Consider the following 21677-nt stretch of genomic DNA (forward strand, 5'->3'; position numbering starts at 1 on the left):
CAGTGTCCCATTAGCGTACAACGAAACTGATGTTCCAAGCCATTTTTCTAGGCTTAAGTTCCTAAGGGTCAGTGGCTACTGCATTGAAGCTGTAGAAAGTAAAAAAGATCAAAGCTTGAGAGTCAGAAACCAGCAAAATCAACCCCTTTTGTGGTCTTGCATACATTACTGTGCCACATTTTACCAACAGGGAACTCTGTTAGTAATTTATAATGAACTCCTGGCATGTAAGACTAAAAAAGTGCATGTAATGAGTTTTAGTATGAAATAGATCTTTCCCTTTTACATTATATGCATTTTCTTTCTGATCAGTTTTACCTTTACAAATAAGAAAACAAAAGCAAAGTTCCATAGAGAAAAGAAATCTTTCTGTTATCCAGTCATCAGGAAAATGTTGAGTATCTAGATTTGACAAAACACCTACTTCAAGTAAGAGACTTGTGGCTCTGTGGCGCAATGGATAGCGCATTGGACTTCTAGGGAACTGATGTGATTCAAAGGTTGTGGGTTCGAGTCCCACCAGAGTCGTATTTTAAAGTTTGTGTGACATTCATACTTTGTCTTAGTTGTTGGAAATATGAAAAAGGAAAAAAAATGTATCAGATCTGCGCTTCATATTAACATTTAGAGAAAATTAGAAGCCGTATTTAGGTTTGAACTTGTCAAAGAACGTAGAAGGAGCAGATACTTTATAAAGGCTCATTGACACAAACAATAGCATATAGGGCACAATAAATTATTGCATATTGTTTGTCTAGTGATTGGTGTTCTGTTTCCTGTTTTCAGTAGTCCCAAGTTGTTTTTTTAATTTGAACCTTTTTAAAAGTCATTTTTGTATGTGTTTACAAGATATGTAAAACGTGGACATTCTTTGGCTAAAAAGTGTCGAAATAAGTTTAAAGATGAGAACAGAGTGATATCAGCTGCCTTGTCCTCATAAACACTTTCTGCTTCGCTAACGAGATCACTGAAATCATGTAAGCAGGTAATTTTTGGAGAGCCGAAATTCAGTGGAAATGAGTTTTTTGTTATTAAGTTAATTTTTATGGTAAGAAATTAGTTTATAATTTTGGACAAATCATCTGATCTCTTTTCATAATAATCTAGCGTTAACACAAATTACCACTATAAAATCTGAAGCAGTAAACTTTGTGAAAGGCAAATTTTGTATCAGTCTGAAATCTTTTGGCCATTAATGTACAGTCCTAGATATTTTTAGAAAAACTGTAAAAGGAAAAAATGAGGAAAGGAAAAACTTCTAAAGAAAAGCATTGCTGACTTCTAAAATCAGGATATCTAGCAGGAGTACTCCAGAAAATTTCCCTGCATTTATTTGGACTAAAACAAATGTTCTCTGATAGTCTTATCATATGGCTAAAATTATTTCCTTTGTTTTGACTAATATCCTTCCCAAACCAGTGTCCCATTAGCGTACAATGAAACTGATGTTCCAAGCCATTTTTCTAGGCTTAAGTTCCTAAGGGTCAGTGGCTACTGCATTGAAGCTGTAGAAAGTAAAAAAGATCAAAGCTTGAGAGTCAGAAACCAGCAAAATCAACCCCTTTTGTGGTCTTGCATACAGTACTGTGCCACATTTTACCAACAGGGAACTCTGTTAGTAATTTATAATGAACTCCTGGCATGTAAGACTAAAAAAGTGCATGTAATGAGTTTTAGTATGAAATAGATCTTTCCCTTTTACATTATATGCATTTTCTTTCTGATCAGTTTTACCTTTACAAATAAGAAAACAAAAGCAAAGTTCCATAGAGAAAAGAAATCTTTCTGTTATCCAGTCATCAGGAAAATGTTGAGTATCTAGATTTGACAAAACACCTACTTCAAGTAAGAGACTTGTGGCTCTGTGGCGCAATGGATAGCGCATTGGACTTCTAGGGAACTGATGTGATTCAAAGGTTGTGGGTTCGAGTCCCACCAGAGTCATATTTTAAAGTTTGTGTGACATTCATACTTTGTCTCAGTTGTTGGAAATATGAAAAAGGAAAAAAAATGTATCAGATCTGCGCTTCATATTAACATTTAGAGAAAATTAGAAGCCGTATTTAGGTTTGAACTTGTCAAAGAACGTAGAAGGAGCAGAAACAAAAGGCTCATTGACACAAACAATAGCATATAGGGCACAATAAATTATTGCATATTGTTTGTCTAGTGATTGGTGTTCTGTTTCCTGTTTTCAGTAGTCCCAAGTTCTTTTTTTAATTTGAACCTTTTTAAAAGTCATTTTTGTATGTGTTTACAAGATATGCAAAACGTGGACATTCTTTGGCTAAAAAGTGTCGAAATAAGTTTAAAGATGAGAACAGAGTAATATCAGCTGCCTTGTCCTCATAAACACTTTCTGCTTCGCTAACGAGATCACTGAAATCATGTAAGCAAGTAATTTTTGGAGAGCCGAAATTCAGTGGAAATGAGTTTTTTGTTATTAAGTTAATTTTTGTGGTAAGAAATTAGTTTATAATTTTGGACAAATCATCTGATCTCTTTTCATAATAATCTAGCGTTAACACAAATTACCACTATAAAATCTGAAGCAGTAAACTTTGTGAAAGCCAAATTTTGTATCAGTCTGAAATCTTTTGGCCATTAATGTACAGTCCTAGATATTTTTAGAAAAACTGTAAAAGGAAAAAATGAGGAAAGGAAAAACTTCTAAAGAAAAGCATAGCTGACTTCTAAAATCAGGATATCTAGCAGGAGCACTCCAGAAAATTTCCCTGCATTCATTTGGACTAAAACAAATGTTCTCTGATAGTCTTATCATATGGCTAAAATTATTTCCTTTGTTTTGACTAATATCCTTCCCAAACCAGTGTCCCATTAGCGTACAACGAAACTGATGTTCCAAGCCATTTTTCTAGGCTTAAGTTCCTAAGGGTCAGTGGCTACTGCATTGAAGCTGTAGAAAGTAAAAAAGATCAAAGCTTGAGAGTCAGAAACCAGCAAAATCAACCCCTTTTGTGGTCTTGCATACATTACTGTGCCACATTTTACCAACAGGGAACTCTGTTAGTAATTTATAATGAACTCCTGGCATGTAAGACTAAAAAAGTGCATGTAATGAGTTTTAGTATGAAATAGATCTTTCCCTTTTACATTATATGCATTTTCTTTCTGATCAGTTTTACCTTTACAAATAAGAAAACAAAAGCAAAGTTCCATAGAGAAAAGAAATCTTTCTGTTATCCAGTCATCAGGAAAATGTTGAGTATCTAGATTTGACAAAACACCTACTTCAAGTAAGAGACTTGTGGCTCTGTGGCGCAATGGATAGCGCATTGGACTTCTAGGGAACTGATGTGATTCAAAGGTTGTGGGTTCGAGTCCCACCAGAGTCGTATTTTAAAGTTTGTGTGACATTCATACTTTGTCTTAGTTGTTGGAAATATGAAAAAGGAAAAAAAATGTATCAGATCTGCGCTTCATATTAACATTTAGAGAAAATTAGAAGCCGTATTTAGGTTTGAACTTGTCAAAGAACGTAGAAGGAGCAGATACTTTATAAAGGCTCATTGACACAAACAATAGCATATAGGGCACAATAAATTATTGCATATTGTTTGTCTAGTGATTGGTGTTCTGTTTCCTGTTTTCAGTAGTCCCAAGTTGTTTTTTTAATTTGAACCTTTTTAAAAGTCATTTTTGTATGTGTTTACAAGATATGCAAAACGTGGACATTCTTTGGCTAAAAAGTGTCGAAATAAGTTTAAAGATGAGAACAGAGTAATATCAGCTGCCTTGTCCTCATAAACACTTTCTGCTTCGCTAACGAGATCACTGAAATCATGTAAGCAAGTAATTTTTGGAGAGCCGAAATTCAGTGGAAATGAGTTTTTTGTTATTAAGTTAATTTTTGTGGTAAGAAATTAGTTTATAATTTTGGACAAATCATCTGATCTCTTTTCATAATAATCTAGCGTTAACACAAATTACCACTATAAAATCTGAAGCAGTAAACTTTGTGAAAGCCAAATTTTGTATCAGTCTGAAATCTTTTGGCCATTAATGTACAGTCCTAGATATTTTTAGAAAAACTGTAAAAGGAAAAAATGAGGAAAGGAAAAACTTCTAAAGAAAAGCATAGCTGACTTCTAAAATCAGGATATCTAGCAGGAGCACTCCAGAAAATTTCCCTGCATTCATTTGGACTAAAACAAATGTTCTCTGATAGTCTTATCATATGGCTAAAATTATTTCCTTTGTTTTGACTAATATCCTTCCCAAACCAGTGTCCCATTAGCGTACAACGAAACTGATGTTCCAAGCCATTTTTCTAGGCTTAAGTTCCTAAGGGTCAGTGGCTACTGCATTGAAGCTGTAGAAAGTAAAAAAGATCAAAGCTTGAGAGTCAGAAACCAGCAAAATCAACCCCTTTTGTGGTCTTGCATACATTACTGTGCCACATTTTACCAACAGGGAACTCTGTTAGTAATTTATAATGAACTCCTGGCATGTAAGACTAAAAAAGTGCATGTAATGAGTTTTAGTATGAAATAGATCTTTCCCTTTTACATTATATGCATTTTCTTTCTGATCAGTTTTACCTTTACAAATAAGAAAACAAAAGCAAAGTTCCATAGAGAAAAGAAATCTTTCTGTTATCCAGTCATCAGGAAAATGTTGAGTATCTAGATTTGACAAAACACCTACTTCAAGTAAGAGACTTGTGGCTCTGTGGCGCAATGGATAGCGCATTGGACTTCTAGGGAACTGATGTGATTCAAAGGTTGTGGGTTCGAGTCCCACCAGAGTCATATTTTAAAGTTTGTGTGACATTCATACTTTGTCTCAGTTGTTGGAAATATGAAAAAGGAAAAAAAATGTATCAGATCTGCGCTTAATATTAACATTTAGAGAAAATTAGAAGCCGTATTTGGGTTTGAACTTGTCAAAGAACGTAGAAGGAGCAGATACTTTATAAAGGCTCATTGACACAAACAATAGCATATAGGGCACAATAAATTATTGCATATTGTTTGTCTAGTGATTGGTGTTCTGTTTCCTGTTTTCAGTAGTCCCAAGTTGTTTTTTTAATTTGAACCTTTTTAAAAGTCATTTTTGTATGTGTTTACAAGATATGCAAAACGTGGACATTCTTTGGCTAAAAAGTGTCGAAATAAGTTTAAAGATGAGAACAGAGTGATATCAGCTGCCTTGTCCTCATAAACACTTTCTGCTTCGCTAACGAGATCACTGAAATCATGTAAGCAGGTAATTTTTGGAGAGCCGAAATTCAGTGGAAATGAGTTTTTTGTTATTAAGTTAATTTTTATGGTAAGAAATTAGTTTATAATTTTGGACAAATCATCTGATCTCTTTTCATAATAATCTAGCGTTAACACAAATTACCACTATAAAATCTGAAGCAGTAAACTTTGTGAAAGCCAAATTTTGTATCAGTCTGAAATCTTTTGGCCATTAATGTACAGTCCTAGATATTTTTAGAAAAACTGTAAAAGGAAAAAATGAGGAAAGGAAAAACTTCTAAAGAAAAGCATTGCTGACTTCTAAAATCAGGATATCTAGCAGGAGTACTCCAGAAAATTTCCCTGCATTTATTTGGACTAAAACAAATGTTCTCTGATAGTCTTATCATATGGCTAAAATTATTTCCTTTGTTTTGACTAATATCCTTCCCAAACCAGTGTCCCATTAGCGTACAATGAAACTGATGTTCCAAGCCATTTTTCTAGGCTTAAGTTCCTAAGGGTCAGTGGCTACTGCATTGAAGCTGTAGAAAGTAAAAAAGATCAAAGCTTGAGAGTCAGAAACCAGCAAAATCAACCCCTTTTGTGGTCTTGCATACAGTACTGTGCCACATTTTACCAACAGGGAACTCTGTTAGTAATTTATAATGAACTCCTGGCATGTAAGACTAAAAAAGTGCATGTAATGAGTTTTAGTATGAAATAGATCTTTCCCTTTTACATTATATGCATTTTCTTTCTGATCAGTTTTACCTTTACAAATAAGAAAACAAAAGCAAAGTTCCATAGAGAAAAGAAATCTTTCTGTTATCCAGTCATCAGGAAAATGTTGAGTATCTAGATTTGACAAAACACCTACTTCAAGTAAGAGACTTGTGGCTCTGTGGCGCAATGGATAGCGCATTGGACTTCTAGGGAACTGATGTGATTCAAAGGTTGTGGGTTCGAGTCCCACCAGAGTCGTATTTTAAAGTTTGTGTGACATTCATACTTTGTCTTAGTTGTTGGAAATATGAAAAAGGAAAAAAAATGTATCAGATCTGCGCTTCATATTAACATTTAGAGAAAATTAGAAGCCGTATTTAGGTTTGAACTTGTCAAAGAACGTAGAAGGAGCAGATACTTTATAAAGGCTCATTGACACAAACAATAGCATATAGGGCACAATAAATTATTGCATATTGTTTGTCTAGTGATTGGTGTTCTGTTTCCTGTTTTCAGTAGTCCCAAGTTGTTTTTTTAATTTGAACCTTTTTAAAAGTCATTTTTGTATGTGTTTACAAGATATGCAAAACGTGGACATTCTTTGGCTAAAAAGTGTCGAAATAAGTTTAAAGATGAGAACAGAGTAATATCAGCTGCCTTGTCCTCATAAACACTTTCTGCTTCGCTAACGAGATCACTGAAATCATGTAAGCAAGTAATTTTTGGAGAGCCGAAATTCAGTGGAAATGAGTTTTTTGTTATTAAGTTAATTTTTGTGGTAAGAAATTAGTTTATAATTTTGGACAAATCATCTGATCTCTTTTCATAATAATCTAGCGTTAACACAAATTACCACTATAAAATCTGAAGCAGTAAACTTTGTGAAAGCCAAATTTTGTATCAGTCTGAAATCTTTTGGCCATTAATGTACAGTCCTAGATATTTTTAGAAAAACTGTAAAAGGAAAAAATGAGGAAAGGAAAAACTTCTAAAGAAAAGCATAGCTGACTTCTAAAATCAGGATATCTAGCAGGAGCACTCCAGAAAATTTCCCTGCATTCATTTGGACTAAAACAAATGTTCTCTGATAGTCTTATCATATGGCTAAAATTATTTCCTTTGTTTTGACTAATATCCTTCCCAAACCAGTGTCCCATTAGCGTACAACGAAACTGATGTTCCAAGCCATTTTTCTAGGCTTAAGTTCCTAAGGGTCAGTGGCTACTGCATTGAAGCTGTAGAAAGTAAAAAAGATCAAAGCTTGAGAGTCAGAAACCAGCAAAATCAACCCCTTTTGTGGTCTTGCATACATTACTGTGCCACATTTTACCAACAGGGAACTCTGTTAGTAATTTATAATGAACTCCTGGCATGTAAGACTAAAAAAGTGCATGTAATGAGTTTTAGTATGAAATAGATCTTTCCCTTTTACATTATATGCATTTTCTTTCTGATCAGTTTTACCTTTACAAATAAGAAAACAAAAGCAAAGTTCCATAGAGAAAAGAAATCTTTCTGTTATCCAGTCATCAGGAAAATGTTGAGTATCTAGATTTGACAAAACACCTACTTCAAGTAAGAGACTTGTGGCTCTGTGGCGCAATGGATAGCGCATTGGACTTCTAGGGAACTGATGTGATTCAAAGGTTGTGGGTTCGAGTCCCACCAGAGTCGTATTTTAAAGTTTGTGTGACATTCATACTTTGTCTTAGTTGTTGGAAATATGAAAAAGGAAAAAAAATGTATCAGATCTGCGCTTCATATTAACATTTAGAGAAAATTAGAAGCCGTATTTAGGTTTGAACTTGTCAAAGAACGTAGAAGGAGCAGATACTTTATAAAGGCTCATTGACACAAACAATAGCATATAGGGCACAATAAATTATTGCATATTGTTTGTCTAGTGATTGGTGTTCTGTTTCCTGTTTTCAGTAGTCCCAAGTTGTTTTTTTAATTTGAACCTTTTTAAAAGTCATTTTTGTATGTGTTTACAAGATATGCAAAACGTGGACATTCTTTGGCTAAAAAGTGTCGAAATAAGTTTAAAGATGAGAACAGAGTGATATCAGCTGCCTTGTCCTCATAAACACTTTCTGCTTCGCTAACGAGATCACTGAAATCATGTAAGCAGGTAATTTTTGGAGAGCCGAAATTCAGTGGAAATGAGTTTTTTGTTATTAAGTTAATTTTTATGGTAAGAAATTAGTTTATAATTTTGGACAAATCATCTGAACTCTTTTCATAATAATCTAGCGTTAACACAAATTACCACTATAAAATCTGAAGCAGTAAACTTTGTGAAAGCCAAATTTTGTATCAGTCTGAAATCTTTTGGCCATTAATGTACAGTCCTAGATATTTTTAGAAAAACTGTAAAAGGAAAAAATGAGGAAAGGAAAAACTTCTAAAGAAAAGCATTGCTGACTTCTAAAATCAGGATATCTAGCAGGAGTACTCCAGAAAATTTCCCTGCATTTATTTGGACTAAAACAAATGTTCTCTGATAGTCTTATCATATGGCTAAAATTATTTCCTTTGTTTTGACTAATATCCTTCCCAAACCAGTGTCCCATTAGCGTACAATGAAACTGATGTTCCAAGCCATTTTTCTAGGCTTAAGTTCCTAAGGGTCAGTGGCTACTGCATTGAAGCTGTAGAAAGTAAAAAAGATCAAAGCTTGAGAGTCAGAAACCAGCAAAATCAACCCCTTTTGTGGTCTTGCATACATTACTGTGCCACATTTTACCAACAGGGAACTCTGTTAGTAATTTATAATGAACTCCTGGCATGTAAGACTAAAAAAGTGCATGTAATGAGTTTTAGTATGAAATAGATCTTTCCCTTTTACATTATATGCATTTTCTTTCTGATCAGTTTTACCTTTACAAATAAGAAAACAAAAGCAAAGTTCCATAGAGAAAAGAAATCTTTCTGTTATCCAGTCATCAGGAAAATGTTGAGTATCTAGATTTGACAAAACACCTACTTCAAGTAAGAGACTTGTGGCTCTGTGGCGCAATGGATAGCGCATTGGACTTCTAGGGAACTGATGTGATTCAAAGGTTGTGGGTTCGAGTCCCACCAGAGTCATATTTTAAAGTTTGTGTGACATTCATACTTTGTCTCAGTTGTTGGAAATATGAAAAAGGAAAAAAAATGTATCAGATCTGCGCTTAATATTAACATTTAGAGAAAATTAGAAGCCATATTTAGGTTTGAACTTGTCAAAGAACGTAGAAGAAGCAGATACTAAAGGCTCATTGACACAAACAATAGCATATAGGGCACAATAAATTATTGCATATTGTTTGTCTAGTGATTGGTGTTCTGTTTCCTGTTTTCAGTAGTCCCAAGTTGTTTTTTTAATTTGAACCTTTTTAAAAGTCATTTTTGTATGTGTTTACAAGATATGCAAAACGTGGACATTCTTTGGCTAAAAAGTGTCGAAATAAGTTTAAAGATGAGAACAGAGTGATATCAGCTGCCTTGTCCTCATAAACACTTTCTGCTTCGCTAACGAGATCACTGAAATCATGTAAGCAGGTAATTTTTGGAGAGCCGAAATTCAGTGGAAATGAGTTTTTTGTTATTAAGTTAATTTTTATGGTAAGAAATTAGTTTATAATTTTGGACAAATCATCTGATCTCTTTTCATAATAATCTAGCGTTAACACAAATTACCACTATAAAATCTGAAGCAGTAAACTTTGTGAAAGGCAAATTTTGTATCAGTCTGAAATCTTTTGGCCATTAATGTACAGTCCTAGATATTTTTAGAAAAACTGTAAAAGGAAAAAATGAGGAAAGGAAAAACTTCTAAAGAAAAGCATTGCTGACTTCTAAAATCAGGATATCTAGCAGGAGTACTCCAGAAAATTTCCCTGCATTTATTTGGACTAAAACAAATGTTCTCTGATAGTCTTATCATATGGCTAAAATTATTTCCTTTGTTTTGACTAATATCCTTCCCAAACCAGTGTCCCATTAGCGTACAATGAAACTGATGTTCCAAGCCATTTTTCTAGGCTTAAGTTCCTAAGGGTCAGTGGCTACTGCATTGAAGCTGTAGAAAGTAAAAAAGATCAAAGCTTGAGAGTCAGAAACCAGCAAAATCAACCCCTTTTGTGGTCTTGCATACATTACTGTGCCACATTTTACCAACAGGGAACTCTGTTAGTAATTTATAATGAACTCCTGGCATGTAAGACTAAAAAAGTGCATGTAATGAGTTTTAGTATGAAATAGATCTTTCCCTTTTACATTATATGCATTTTCTTTCTGATCAGTTTTACCTTTACAAATAAGAAAACAAAAGCAAAGTTCCATAGAGAAAAGAAATCTTTCTGTTATCCAGTCATCAGGAAAATGTTGAGTATCTAGATTTGACAAAACACCTACTTCAAGTAAGAGACTTGTGGCTCTGTGGCGCAATGGATAGCGCATTGGACTTCTAGGGAACTGATGTGATTCAAAGGTTGTGGGTTCGAGTCCCACCAGAGTCATATTTTAAAGTTTGTGTGACATTCATACTTTGTCTCAGTTGTTGGAAATATGAAAAAGGAAAAAAAATGTATCAGATCTGCGCTTCATATTAACATTTAGAGAAAATTAGAAGCCGTATTTAGGTTTGAACTTGTCAAAGAACGTAGAAGGAGCAGAAACAAAAGGCTCATTGACACAAACAATAGCATATAGGGCACAATAAATTATTGCATATTGTTTGTCTAGTGATTGGTGTTCTGTTTCCTGTTTTCAGTAGTCCCAAGTTGTTTTTTTAATTTGAACCTTTTTAAAAGTCATTTTTGTATGTGTTTACAAGATATGCAAAACGTGGACATTCTTTGGCTAAAAAGTGTCGAAATAAGTTTAAAGATGAGAACAGAGTGATATCAGCTGCCTTGTCCTCATAAACACTTTCTGCTTCGCTAACGAGATCACTGAAATCATGTAAGCAGGTAATTTTTGGAGAGCCGAAATTCAGTGGAAATGAGTTTTTTGTTATTAAGTTAATTTTTATGGTAAGAAATTAGTTTATAATTTTGGACAAATCATCTGATCTCTTTTCATAATAATCTAGCGTTAACACAAATTACCACTATAAAATCTGAAGCAGTAAACTTTGTGAAAGCCAAATTTTGTATCAGTCTGAAATCTTTTGGCCATTAATGTACAGTCCTAGATATTTTTAGAAAAACTGTAAAAGGAAAAAATGAGGAAAGGAAAAACTTCTAAAGAAAAGCATTGCTGACTTCTAAAATCAGGATATCTAGCAGGAGTACTCCAGAAAATTTCCCTGCATTTATTTGGACTAAAACAAATGTTCTCTGATAGTCTTATCATATGGCTAAAATTATTTCCTTTGTTTTGACTAATATCCTTCCCAAACCAGTGTCCCATTAGCGTACAATGAAACTGATGTTCCAAGCCATTTTTCTAGGCTTAAGTTCCTAAGGGTCAGTGGCTACTGCATTGAAGCTGTAGAAAGTAAAAAAGATCAAAGCTTGAGAGTCAGAAACCAGCAAAATCAACCCCTTTTGTGGTCTTGCATACATTACTGTGCCACATTTTACCAACAGGGAACTCTGTTAGTAATTTATAATGAACTCCTGGCATGTAAGACTAAAAAAGTGCATGTAATGAGTTTTAGTATGAAATAGATCTTTCCCTTTTACATTATATGCATTTTCTTTCTGATCAGTTTTACCTTTACAAATAAGAAAACAAAAGCAAAGTTCCATAGAGAAAAGAAATCTTTCTGTTATCCAGTCATCAGGAAAATGTTGAGTATCTAGATTTGACAAAACACCTACTTCAAGTAAGAGACTTGTGGCTCTGTGGCGCAATGGATAGCGCATTGGACTTCTAGGGAACTGATGTGATTCAAAGGTTGTGGGTTCGAGTCCCACCAGAGTCGTATTTTAAAGTTTGTGTGACATTCATACTTTGTCTTAGTTGTTGGAAATATGAAAAAGGAAAAAAAATGTATCAGATCTGCGCTTCATATTAACATTTAGAGAAAATTAGAAGCCGTATTTAGGTTTGAACTTGTCAAAGAACGTAGAAGGAGCAGATACTTTATAAAGGCTCATTGACACAAACAATAGCATATAGGGCACAATAAATTATTGCATATTGTTTGTCTAGTGATTGGTGTTCTGTTTCCTGTTTTCAGTAGTCCCAAGTTGTTTTTTTAATTTGAACCTTTTTAAAAGTCATTTTTGTATGTGTTTACAAGATATGCAAAACGTGGACATTCTTTGGCTAAAAAGTGTCGAAATAAGTTTAAAGATGAGAACAGAGTGATATCAGCTGCCTTGTCCTCATAAACACTTTCTGCTTCGCTAACGAGATCACTGAAATCATGTAAGCAGGTAATTTTTGGAGAGCCGAAATTCAGTGGAAATGAGTTTTTTGTTATTAAGTTAATTTTTATGGTAAGAAATTAGTTTATAATTTTGGACAAATCATCTGAACTCTTTTCATAATAATCTAGCGTTAACACAAATTACCACTATAAAATCTGAAGCAGTAAACTTTGTGAAAGCCAAATTTTGTATCAGTCTGAAATCTTTTGGCCATTAATGTACAGTCCTAGATATTTTTAGAAAAACTGTAAAAGGAAAAAATGAGGAAAGGAAAAACTTCTAAAGAAAAGCATTGCTGACTTCTAAAATCAGGATATCTAGCAGGAGTACTCCAGAAAATTTCCCTGCATTTATTTGGACTAAAACAAATGTTCTCTGATAGTCTTATCATATGGCTAAAATTATTTCCTTTGTTTTGACTAATATCCTTCCCAAACCAGTGTCCCATTAGCGTACAATGAAACTGATGTTCCAAGCCATTTTTCTAGGCTTAAGTTCCTAAGGGTCAGTGGCTACTGCATTGAAGCTGTAGAAAGTAAAAAAGATCAAAGCTTGAGAGTCAGAAACCAGCAAAATCAACCCCTTTTGTGGTCTTGCATACATTACTGTGCCACATTTTACCAACAGGGAACTCTGTTAGTAATTTATAATGAACTCCTGGCATGTAAGACTAAAAAAGTGCATGTAATGAGTTTTAGTATGAAATAGATCTTTCCCTTTTACATTATATGCATTTTCTTTCTGATCAGTTTTACCTTTACAAATAAGAAAACAAAAGCAAAGTTCCATAGAGAAAAGAAATCTTTCTGTTATCCAGTCATCAGGAAAATGTTGAGTATCTAGATTTGACAAAACACCTACTTCAAGTAAGAGACTTGTGGCTCTGTGGCGCAATGGATAGCGCATTGGACTTCTAGGGAACTGATGTGATTCAAAGGTTGTGGGTTCGAGTCCCACCAGAGTCATATTTTAAAGTTTGTGTGACATTCATACTTGTCTCAGTTGTTGGAAATATGAAAAAGGAAAAAAAATGTATCAGATCTGCGCTTAATATTAACATTTAGAGAAAATTAGAAGCCATATTTAGGTTTGAACTTGTCAAAGAACGTAGAAGAAGCAGATACTAAAGGCTCATTGACACAAACAATAGCATATAGGGCACAATAAATTATTGCATATTGTTTGTCTAGTGATTGGTGTTCTGTTTCCTGTTTTCAGTAGTCCCAAGTTGTTTTTTTTAATTTGAACCTTTTTAAAAGTCATTTTTGTATGTGTTTACAAGATATGCAAAACGTGGACATTCTTTGGCTAAAAAGTGTCGAAATAAGTTTAAAGATGAGAACAGAGTGATATCAGCTGCCTTGTCCTCATAAACACTTTCTGCTTCGCTAACGAGATCACTGAAATCATGTAAGCAGGTAATTTTTGGAGAGCCGAAATTCAGTGGAAATGAGTTTTTTGTTATTAAGTTAATTTTTATGGTAAGAAATTAGTTTATAATTTTGGACAAATCATCTGATCTCTTTTCATAATAATCTAGCGTTAACACAAATTACCACTATAAAATCTGAAGCAGTAAACTTTGTGAAAGGCAAATTTTGTATCAGTCTGAAATCTTTTGGCCATTAATGTACAGTCCTAGATATTTTTAGAAAAACTGTAAAAGGAAAAAATGAGGAAAGGAAAAACTTCTAAAGAAAAGCATAGCTGACTTCTAAAATCAGGATATCTAGCAGGAGCACTCCAGAAAATTTCCCTGCATTCATTTGGACTAAAACAAATGTTCTCTGATAGTCTTATCATATGGCTAAAATTATTTCCTTTGTTTTGACTAATATCCTTCCCAAACCAGTGTCCCATTAGCGTACAACGAAACTGATGTTCCAAGCCATTTTTCTAGGCTTAAGTTCCTAAGGGTCAGTGGCTACTGCATTGAAGCTGTAGAAAGTAAAAAAGATCAAAGCTTGAGAGTCAGAAACCAGCAAAATCAACCCCTTTTGTGGTCTTGCATACATTACTGTGCCACATTTTACCAACAGGGAACTCTGTTAGTAATTTATAATGAACTCCTGGCATGTAAGACTAAAAAAGTGCATGTAATGAGTTTTAGTATGAAATAGATCTTTCCCTTTTACATTATATGCATTTTCTTTCTGATCAGTTTTACCTTTACAAATAAGAAAACAAAAGCAAAGTTCCATAGAGAAAAGAAATCTTTCTGTTATCCAGTCATCAGGAAAATGTTGAGTATCTAGATTTGACAAAACACCTACTTCAAGTAAGAGACTTGTGGCTCTGTGGCGCAATGGATAGCGCATTGGACTTCTAGGGAACTGATGTGATTCAAAGGTTGTGGGTTTGAGTCCCACCAGAGTCATATTTTAAAGTTTGTGTGACATTCATACTTTGTCTCAGTTGTTGGAAATATGAAAAAGGAAAAAAAATGTATCAGATCTGCGCTTAATATTAACATTTAGAGAAAATTAGAAGCCGTATTTAGGTTTGAACTTGTCAAAGAACGTAGAAGAAGCAGATACTAAAGGCTCATTGACACAAACAATAGCATATAGGGCACAATAAATTATTGCATATTGTTTGTCTAGTGATTGGTGTTCTGTTTCCTGTTTTCAGTAGTCCCAAGTTGTTTTTTTAATTTGAACCTTTTTAAAAGTCATTTTTGTATGTGTTTACAAGATATGCAAAACGTGGACATTCTTTGGCTAAAAAGTGTCGAAATAAGTTTAAAGATGAGAACAGAGTGATATCAGCTGCCTTGTCCTCATAAACACTTTCTGCTTCGCTAACGAGATCACTGAAATCATGTAAGCAGGTAATTTTTGGAGAGCCGAAATTCAGTGGAAATGAGTTTTTTGTTATTAAGTTAATTTTTATGGTAAGAAATTAGTTTATAATTTTGGACAAATCATCTGATCTCTTTTCATAATAATCTACCGTTAACACAAATTACCACTATAAAATCTGAAGCAGTAAACTTTGTGAAAGCCAAATTTTGTATCAGTCTGAAATCTTTTGGCCATTAATGTACAGTCCTAGATATTTTTAGAAAAACTGTAAAAGGAAAAAATGAGGAAAGGAAAAACTTCTAAAGAAAAGCATTGCTGACTTCTAAAATCAGGATATCTAGCAGGAGTACTCCAGAAAATTTCCCTGCATTTATTTGGACTAAAACAAATGTTCTCTGATAGTCTTATCATATGGCTAAAATTATTTCCTTTGTTTTGACTAATATCCTTCCCAAACCAGTGTCCCATTAGCGTACAATGAAACTGATGTTCCAAGCCATTTTTCTAGGCTTAAGTTCCTAAGGGTCAGTGGCTACTGCATTGAAGCTGTAGAAAGTAAAAAAGATCAAAGCTTGAGAGTCAGAAACCAGCAAAATCAACCCCTTTTGTGGTCTTGCATACATTACTGTGCCACATTTTACCAACAGGGAACTCTGTTAGTAATTTATAATGAACTCCTGGCATGTAAGACTAAAAAAGTGCATGTAATGAGTTTTAGTATGAAATAGATCTTTCCCTTTTACATTATATGCATTTTCTTTCTGATCAGTTTTACCTTTACAAATAAGAAAACAAAAGCAAAGTTCCATAGAGAAAAGAAATCTTTCTGTTATCCAGTCATCAGGAAAATGTTGAGTATCTAGATTTGACAAAACACCTACTTCAAGTAAGAGACTTGTGGCTCTGTGGCGCAATGGATAGCGCATTGGACTTCTAGGGAACTGATGTGATTCAAAGGTTGTGGGTTCGAGTCCCACCAGAGTCATATTTTAAAGTTTGTGTGACATTCATACTTTGTCTTAGTTGTTGGAAATATGAAAAAGGAAAAAAAATGTATCAGATCTGCGCTTCATATTAACATTTAGAGAAAATTAGAAGCCGTATTTAGGTTTGAACTTGTCAAAGAACGTAGAAGGAGCAGATACTTTATAAAGGCTCATTGACACAAACAATAGCATATAGGGCACAATAAATTATTGCATATTGTTTGTCTAGTGATTGGTGTTCTGTTTCCTGTTTTCAGTAGTCCCAAGTTGTTTTTTTAATTTGAACCTTTTTAAAAGTCATTTTTGTATGTGTTTACAAGATATGCAAAACGTGGACATTCTTTGGCTAAAAAGTGTCGAAATAAGTTTAAAGATGAGAACAGAGTGATATCAGCTGCCTTGTCCTCATAAACACTTTCTGCTTCGCTAACGAGATCACTGAAATCATGTAAGCAAGTAATTTTTGGAGAGCCGAAATTCAGTGGAAATGAGTTTTTTGTTATTAAGTTAATTTTTATGGTAAGAAATTAGTTTATAATTTTGGACAAATCATCTGATCTCTTTTCATAATAATCTAGCGTTAACACAAATTACCACTATAAAATCTGAAGCAGTAAACTTTGTGAAAGCCAAATTTTGTATCAGTCTGAAATCTTTTGGCCATTAATGTACAGTCCTAGATATTTTTAGAAAAACTGTAAAAGGAAAAAATGAGGAAAGGAAAAACTTCTAAAGAAAAGCATAGCTGACTTCTAAAATCAGGATATCTAGCAGGAGCACTCCAGAAAATTTCCCTGCATTCATTTGGACTAAAACAAATGTTCTCTGATAGTCTTATCATATGGCTAAAATTATTTCCTTTGTTTTGACTAATATCCTTCCCAAACCAGTGTCCCATTAGCGTACAACGAAACTGATGTTCCAAGCCATTTTTCTAGGCTTAAGTTCCTAAGGGTCAGTGGCTACTGCATTGAAGCTGTAGAAAGTAAAAAAGATCAAAGCTTGAGAGTCAGAAACCAGCAAAATCAACCCCTTTTGTGGTCTTGCATACATTACTGTGCCACATTTTACCAACAGGGAACTCTGTTAGTAATTTATAATGAACTCCTGGCATGTAAGACTAAAAAAGTGCATGTAATGAGTTTTAGTATGAAATAGATCTTTCCCTTTTACATTATATGCATTTTCTTTCTGATCAGTTTTACCTTTACAAATAAGAAAACAAAAGCAAAGTTCCATAGAGAAAAGAAATCTTTCTGTTATCCAGTCATCAGGAAAATGTTGAGTATCTAGATTTGACAAAACACCTACTTCAAGTAAGAGACTTGTGGCTCTGTGGCGCAATGGATAGCGCATTGGACTTCTAGGGAACTGATGTGATTCAAAGGTTGTGGGTTCGAGTCCCACTAGAGTCATATTTTAAAGTTTGTGTGACATTCATACTGTGTCTCAGTTGTTGGAAATATGAAAAAGGAAAAAAAATGTATCAGATCTGCGCTTCATATTAACATTTAGAGAAAATTAGAAGCCGTATTTAGGTTTGAACTTGTCAAAGAACGTAGAAGGAGCAGATACTAAAGGCTCATTGACACAAACAATAGCATATAGGGCACAATAAATTATTGCATATTGTTTGTCTAGTGATTGGTGTTCTGTTTCCTGTTTTCAGTAGTCCCAAGTTCTTTTTTTAATTTGAACCTTTTTAAAAGTCATTTTTGTATGTGTTTACAAGATATGCAAAACGTGGACATTCTTTGGCTAAAAAGTGTCGAAATAAGTTTAAAGATGAGAACAGAGTGATATCAGCTGCCTTGTCCTCATAAACACTTTCTGCTTCGCTAACGAGATCACTGAAATCATGTAAGCAGGTAATTTTTGGAGAGCCGAAATTCAGTGGAAATGAGTTTTTTGTTATTAAGTTAATTTTTATGGTAAGAAATTAGTTTATAATTTTGGACAAATCATCTGATCTCTTTTCATAATAATCTAGCGTTAACACAAATTACCACTATAAAATCTGAAGCAGTAAACTTTGTGAAAGCCAAATTTTGTATCAGTCTGAAATCTTTTGGCCATTAATGTACAGTCCTAGATATTTTTAGAAAAACTGTAAAAGGAAAAAATGAGGAAAGGAAAAACTTCTAAAGAAAAGCATAGCTGACTTCTAAAATCAGGATATCTAGCAGGAGCACTCCAGAAAATTTCCCTGCATTCATTTGGACTAAAACAAATGTTCTCTGATAGTCTTATCATATGGCTAAAATTATTTCCTTTGTTTTGACTAATATCCTTCCCAAACCAGTGTCCCATTAGCGTACAACGAAACTGATGTTCCAAGCCATTTTTCTAGGCTTAAGTTCCTAAGGGTCAGTGGCTACTGCATTGAAGCTGTAGAAAGTAAAAAAGATCAAAGCTTGAGAGTCAGAAACCAGCAAAAAAATGTATCAGATCTGCGCTTAATATTAACATTTAGAGAAAATTAGAAGCCGTATTTAGGTTTGAACTTGTCAAAGAACGTAGAAGGAGCAGATACTAAAGGCTCATTGACACAAACAATAGCATATAGGGCACAATAAATTATTGCATATTGTTTGTCTAGTGATTGGTGTTCTGTTTCCTGTTTTCAGTAGTCCCAAGTTGTTTTTTTAATTTGAACCTTTTTAAAAGTCATTTTTGTATGTGTTTACAAGATATGCAAAACGTGGACATTCTTTGGCTAAAAAGTGTCGAAATAAGTTTAAAGATGAGAACAGAGTGATATCAGCTGCCTTGTCCTCATAAACACTTTCTGCTTCGCTAACGAGATCACTGAAATCATGTAAGCAGGTAATTTTTGGAGAGCTGAAATTCAGTGGAAATGAGTTTTTTGTTATTAAGTTAATTTTTATGGTAAGAAATTAGTTTATAATTTTGGACAAATCATCTGATCTCTTTTCATAATAATCTAGCGTTAACACAAATTACCACTATAAAATCTGAAGCAGTAAACTTTGTGAAAGCCAAATTTTGTATCAGTCTGAAATCTTTTGGCCATTAATGTACAGTCCTAGATATTTTTAGAAAAACTGTAAAAGGAAAAAATGAGGAAAGGAAAAACTTCTAAAGAAAAGCATTGCTGACTTCTAAAATCAGGATATCTAGCAGGAGCACTCCAGAAAATTTCTCTGCATTCATTTGGACTAAAACAAATGTTCTCTGATAGTCTTATCATATGGCTAAAATTATTTCCTTTGTTTTGACTAATATCCTTCCCAAACCAGTGTCCCATTAGCGTACAACGAAACTGATGTTCCAAGCCATTTTTCTAGGCTTAAGTTCCTAAGGGTCAGTGGCTACTGCATTGAAGCTGTAGAAAGTAAAAAAGATCAAAGCTTGAGAGTCAGAAACCAGCAAAATCAACCCCTTTTGTGGTCTTGCATACATTACTGTGCCACATTTTACCAACAGGGAACTCTGTTAGTAATTTATAATGAACTCCTGGCATGTAAGACTAAAAAAGTGCATGTAATGAGTTTTAGTATGAAATAGATCTTTCCCTTTTACATTATATGCATTTTCTTTCTGATCAGTTTTACCTTTACAAATAAGAAAACAAAAGCAAAGTTCCATAGAGAAAAGAAATCTTTCTGTTATCCAGTCATCAGGAAAATGTTGAGTATCTAGATTTGACAAAACACCTACTTCAAGTAAGAGACTTGTGGCTCTGTGGCGCAATGGATAGCGCATTGGACTTCTAGGGAACTGATGTGATTCAAAGGTTGTGGGTTCGAGTCCCACCAGAGTCATATTTTAAAGTTTGTGTGACATTCATACTTTGTCTCAGTTGTTGGAAATATGAAAAAGGAAAAAAAATTTATCAGATCTGCGCTTAATATTAACATTTAGAGAAAATTAGAAGCCGTATTTAGGTTTGAACTTGTCAAAGAACGTAGAAGGAGCAGATACTAAAGGCTCATTGACACAAACAATAGCATATAGGGCACAATAAATTATTGCATATTGTTTGTCTAGTGATTGGTGTTCTGTTTCCTGTTTTCAGTAGTCCCAAGTTGTTTTTTTAATTTGAACCTTTTTAAAAGTCATTTTTGTATGTGTTTACAAGATATGCAAAACGTGGACATTCTTTGGCTAAAAAGTGTCGAAATAAGTTTAAAGATGAGAACAGAGTGATATCAGCTGCCTTGTCCTCATAAACACTTTCTGCTTCGCTAACGAGATCACTGAAATCATGTAAGCAGGTAATTTTTGGAGAGCCGAAATTCAGTGGAAATGAGTTTTTTGTTATTAAGTTAATTTTTATGGTAAGAAATTAGTTTATAATTTTGGACAAATCATCTGATCTCTTTTCATAATAATCTAGCGTTAACACAAATTACCACTATAAAATCTGAAGCAGTAAACTTTGTGAAAGCCAAATTTTGTATCAGTCTGAAATCTTTTGGCCATTAATGTACAGTCCTAGATATTTTTAGAAAAACTGTAAAAGGAAAAAATGAGGAAAGGAAAAACTTCTAAAGAAAAGCATTGCTGACTTCTAAAATCAGGATATCTAGCAGGAGTACTCCAGAAAATTTCCCTGCATTTATTTGGACTAAAACAAATGTTCTCTGATAGTCTTATCATATGGCTAAAATTATTTCCTTTGTTTTGACTAATATCCTTCCCAAACCAGTGTCCCATTAGCGTACAATGAAACTGATGTTCCAAGCCATTTTTCTAGGCTTAAGTTCCTAAGGGTCAGTGGCTACTGCATTGAAGCTGTAGAAAGTAAAAAAGATCAAAGCTTGAGAGTCAGAAACCAGCAAAATCAACCCCTTTTGTGGTCTTGCATACATTACTGTGCCACATTTTACCAACAGGGAACTCTGTTAGTAATTTATAATGAACTCCTGGCATGTAAGACTAAAAAAGTGCATGTAATGAGTTTTAGTATGAAATAGATCTTTCCCTTTTACATTATATGCATTTTCTTTCTGATCAGTTTTACCTTTACAAATAAGAAAACAAAAGCAAAGTTCCATAGAGAAAAGAAATCTTTCTGTTATCCAGTCATCAGGAAAATGTTGAGTATCTCGATTTGACAAAACACCTACTTCAAGTAAGAGACTTGTGGCTCTGTGGCGCAATGGATAGCGCATTGGACTTCTAGGGAACTGATGTGATTCAAAGGTTGTGGGTTTGAGTCCCACCAGAGTCATATTTTAAAGTTTGTGTGACATTCATACTTTGTCTCAGTTGTTGGAAATATGAAAAAGGAAAAAAAATGTATCAGATCTGCGCTTAATATTAACATTTAGAGAAAATTAGAAGCCGTATTTAGGTTTGAACTTGTCAAAGAACGTAGAAGGAGCAGATACTAAAGGCTCATTGACACAAACAATAGCATATAGGGCACAATAAATTATTGCATATTGTTTGTCTAGTGATTGGTGTTCTGTTTCCTGCTTTCAGTAGTCCCAAGTTCTTTTTTTAATTTGAACCTTTTTAAAAGTCATTTTTGTATGTGTTTACAAGATATGCAAAACGTGGACATTCTTTGGCTAAAAAGTGTCGAAATAAGTTTAAAGATGAGAACAGAGTGATATCAGCTGC

At 33.9% G+C, this 21677-nt stretch overlaps 15 non-coding genes across 15 annotated transcripts; all 15 read left to right on the top strand.

Moving 5' to 3' along the window:
• The first annotated feature begins 442 nt into the window (after positions 1–442).
• Positions 443–528, top strand: TRNAR-UCU (transfer RNA arginine (anticodon UCU)). Its single transcript is given in 2 exon segments — positions 443–479; positions 493–528. It is a non-coding gene; the product is annotated as a tRNA-Arg (tRNA).
• A 1330-nt stretch (positions 529–1858) lies between these two features.
• TRNAR-UCU (transfer RNA arginine (anticodon UCU)) lies at positions 1859–1944 on the top strand. The gene is given in 2 exon segments: positions 1859–1895; positions 1909–1944. It is a non-coding gene; the product is annotated as a tRNA-Arg (tRNA).
• Positions 1945–3270: 1326 nt separating this feature from the next.
• Positions 3271–3356, top strand: TRNAR-UCU (transfer RNA arginine (anticodon UCU)). Its single transcript is given in 2 exon segments — positions 3271–3307; positions 3321–3356. It is a non-coding gene; the product is annotated as a tRNA-Arg (tRNA).
• Positions 3357–4686: 1330 nt separating this feature from the next.
• Positions 4687–4772, top strand: TRNAR-UCU (transfer RNA arginine (anticodon UCU)). The gene is given in 2 exon segments: positions 4687–4723; positions 4737–4772. It is a non-coding gene; the product is annotated as a tRNA-Arg (tRNA).
• A 1330-nt stretch (positions 4773–6102) lies between these two features.
• On the top strand, positions 6103–6188 carry TRNAR-UCU (transfer RNA arginine (anticodon UCU)). Its single transcript is given in 2 exon segments — positions 6103–6139; positions 6153–6188. It is a non-coding gene; the product is annotated as a tRNA-Arg (tRNA).
• Positions 6189–7518: 1330 nt separating this feature from the next.
• TRNAR-UCU (transfer RNA arginine (anticodon UCU)) lies at positions 7519–7604 on the top strand. Its single transcript is given in 2 exon segments — positions 7519–7555; positions 7569–7604. It is a non-coding gene; the product is annotated as a tRNA-Arg (tRNA).
• Positions 7605–8934: 1330 nt separating this feature from the next.
• On the top strand, positions 8935–9020 carry TRNAR-UCU (transfer RNA arginine (anticodon UCU)). Its single transcript is given in 2 exon segments — positions 8935–8971; positions 8985–9020. It is a non-coding gene; the product is annotated as a tRNA-Arg (tRNA).
• A 1326-nt stretch (positions 9021–10346) lies between these two features.
• Positions 10347–10432, top strand: TRNAR-UCU (transfer RNA arginine (anticodon UCU)). Its single transcript is given in 2 exon segments — positions 10347–10383; positions 10397–10432. It is a non-coding gene; the product is annotated as a tRNA-Arg (tRNA).
• Positions 10433–11758: 1326 nt separating this feature from the next.
• Positions 11759–11844, top strand: TRNAR-UCU (transfer RNA arginine (anticodon UCU)). The gene is given in 2 exon segments: positions 11759–11795; positions 11809–11844. It is a non-coding gene; the product is annotated as a tRNA-Arg (tRNA).
• A 1330-nt stretch (positions 11845–13174) lies between these two features.
• Positions 13175–13260, top strand: TRNAR-UCU (transfer RNA arginine (anticodon UCU)). Its single transcript is given in 2 exon segments — positions 13175–13211; positions 13225–13260. It is a non-coding gene; the product is annotated as a tRNA-Arg (tRNA).
• Positions 13261–14586: 1326 nt separating this feature from the next.
• On the top strand, positions 14587–14672 carry TRNAR-UCU (transfer RNA arginine (anticodon UCU)). Its single transcript is given in 2 exon segments — positions 14587–14623; positions 14637–14672. It is a non-coding gene; the product is annotated as a tRNA-Arg (tRNA).
• Positions 14673–15998: 1326 nt separating this feature from the next.
• Positions 15999–16084, top strand: TRNAR-UCU (transfer RNA arginine (anticodon UCU)). The gene is given in 2 exon segments: positions 15999–16035; positions 16049–16084. It is a non-coding gene; the product is annotated as a tRNA-Arg (tRNA).
• A 1330-nt stretch (positions 16085–17414) lies between these two features.
• TRNAR-UCU (transfer RNA arginine (anticodon UCU)) lies at positions 17415–17500 on the top strand. The gene is given in 2 exon segments: positions 17415–17451; positions 17465–17500. It is a non-coding gene; the product is annotated as a tRNA-Arg (tRNA).
• A 2284-nt stretch (positions 17501–19784) lies between these two features.
• Positions 19785–19870, top strand: TRNAR-UCU (transfer RNA arginine (anticodon UCU)). The gene is given in 2 exon segments: positions 19785–19821; positions 19835–19870. It is a non-coding gene; the product is annotated as a tRNA-Arg (tRNA).
• A 1326-nt stretch (positions 19871–21196) lies between these two features.
• On the top strand, positions 21197–21282 carry TRNAR-UCU (transfer RNA arginine (anticodon UCU)). The gene is given in 2 exon segments: positions 21197–21233; positions 21247–21282. It is a non-coding gene; the product is annotated as a tRNA-Arg (tRNA).
• Positions 21283–21677: the final 395 nt, after the last annotated feature.

The sequence above is a fragment of the Ranitomeya variabilis genome, chromosome 1 (assembly GCF_051348905.1).
Source record: "Ranitomeya variabilis isolate aRanVar5 chromosome 1, aRanVar5.hap1, whole genome shotgun sequence".
NCBI classification, from domain to species: Eukaryota; Metazoa; Chordata; class Amphibia; order Anura; family Dendrobatidae; genus Ranitomeya; species Ranitomeya variabilis.